Below are 2,536 nucleotides of genomic sequence, written 5' to 3' on the forward strand. Positions count from 1 at the left end.
TCACCATTGCTTCCACCACCACGCCGTCGTGCTGCTGGATCTTCATCAACCTCTCCTTCCCCCTTGCTGGATCAAGTTGGAGGAGACGTCTTCCCAACCGTACGTGTGTTGAACGCGGAGGTGTCGTCCGTTTGGTGCTAGGTCATCGGTGATCTGGATCACGACGAGTACGACTCCATCAACCCCGTTCTCTTGAACGCTTCCGTGCGCGATCTACAAGGGTATGTAGATGCACTCCCCTCTCCCTCGTTTCTAGATGACTCCATAGATTGATCTTGGTCATGCGTAGAAAATTTTAAAATTCTACTACGTTCTCCAACACAACTAAAGTTGGAGAAACTGACACCCGCCAGCCACCTGTGTGCAAAGCACGTCGGTAGAACCAGTCTCGCGTAAGCATACGCGTAATGGCGGTCCGGGCCGCTTCATCCAACAATACCGCCGAACCAAAGTATGACATGCTGGTAAGCAATATGACTTATATCGCCCACAACTCACTTGTGTTCTACTCGTGCACAACATCAACGCATAAAACCTAGGCTCGGATGCCACTGTTGGGGAACGTAGTAATTTCAAAAAAAATCCTACGCCCATGCAAGATCATGGTGATGCATAGCAACAAGAGGGGAGAGTGTTGTCTACGTACCCTCGTAGACCGTTCGCGGAAGCGTTATATCAACGCGGTTGATGTAGTCGTACGTCTTCACGTCCGGCCGATCCAAGTACCGAAAGCACGGCACCTCCGAGTTCTGCACACGTACGGCTCGGTGACGTCCTCGCCTTCTCGATCCAGCAAGAGGGGCGAAGTAGTAGATGAGTTCCGGCAGCACGACGGCGTGGTGACGGTGTTGGTGAAGAACAATCTCCGCAGGGCTTCGCCTAAGCACTACGAAAACTATGACGGAGGATAAACTAGGGGGGACGGGGTTGCCGGCACATGGCTTGGTGTTTCTTGATGTGTCTTTGGTGCTAGCACTACCCCTCTATTTATATGTTGAGCCCTGGGGTCAAAACTTGGAGTAAAAGCCTCCTCAAAGTCGGTTTCACCCGAAAGGCAAGAGTCCTTCTCGGACTCCAGGGCTAGACACCAGGGTTCCCGGCGTCTACCCCCTAGACGCCAGGGTTCTTGGCGTCTAGCCTCTGGTCTCCGCAAAACTTCCTTTTGCACTTTCCAAAAGCCTCGTGGGCTTTCCCCTTTGGCCCAGATAAAGTGTTCTCATGCCCAAACATTTCGGGAAACATCCGGAACCCCTTCCGGTGAATTCCGGAACCCTTCCGGAGATCAAACACTACTATCCACATATCAATCTTTACTTCCGGACCATTCCGGAGTTCCTCTTCATATCTGTGATCTCATCCAAAACTCCGAACAACATTCGGTCACCAACATACATAACTCATAATACTATATCGTCAACGAACATTAAGCGTGCGGACCCTACGGGTTCGAGAACTATGTAGACATGACCGAGACACCTCTCTTGTCAATAACCAATAGCGGGACCTGGATGCCCATATTGGCTCCTACATACTCTACGAAGATCTTTATCGGTCATACCGCATAACAACATACGTTGTTCCCTTTGTCATCGGTATGTTACTTGCCCGAGATTCGATCATCGGTATCTCAATACCTAGTTCAATCTCGTTACCGGCAAGTCTCTTTACTCGTTCCGTAATACATCATCCCACTACTAACTCATTAGTTGCAATGCTTGCAAGGCTTATAGTGATGTGCATTACCGAGTGGGCCCAAAGATACCTCTCCGACAATCGGAGTGACAAATCCTAATCTCGAAATACGCCAACCCAACAAGTACCTTTGGAGACACCTGTAGAGCACCTTTATAATCACCCAGTTACGTTGTGACGTTTGGTGGCACACAAAGTGTTCCTCCGGTAAACGGGATTTGCATAATCTCATAGTCATAGGAACATGTATAAGTTATGAAGAAAGCAATAGCAACAAACTAAACGATCAAGTGCTAAGCTAACGGAATGGGTCAAGTCAATCACATCATTCTCCTAATGATGTGACCCCATTAATCAAATGACAACTCATGTCTATGGTTAGGAAACATAACCATCTTTGATCAACGAGCTAGTCAAGTAGAGGCATACTAGTGACACTCTGTTTGTCTATGTATTCACACATGTGTTATGTTTCCGGTTAATACAATTTTAGCATGAATAATAAACATTTATCATGAAATAAGGAAATAAATAATAACTTTATTATTGCCTCTAGGGCATATTTCCTTCAGATGGTGGCATGCAACTGCAGCGGGGCGTCTCCGAGGTTTGCTTGGCCGGACCTGACGCCCCACCATCGTGGGCGGAGCGGGGGACTGACGGTGGCTCGGTGAGATTGATGCCACAGATGGTATAAGGATTGTAAAGGTAGTTCTTTGAGCAATGATCTTTAGTTGTGTTTGGTCTTTGTTCATGACCGCATCATACTCGACTAGGGCAAGACCAAAAGCTCGTAGCTCGCAAGCCTAATGAGCGCTCGATAGTTCAGCTCGTTATACTTGTG

Source organism: Triticum dicoccoides, chromosome 6A, assembly GCF_002162155.2.
Source record: "Triticum dicoccoides isolate Atlit2015 ecotype Zavitan chromosome 6A, WEW_v2.0, whole genome shotgun sequence".
Classification (NCBI taxonomy): Eukaryota; Viridiplantae; Streptophyta; class Magnoliopsida; order Poales; family Poaceae; genus Triticum; species Triticum dicoccoides.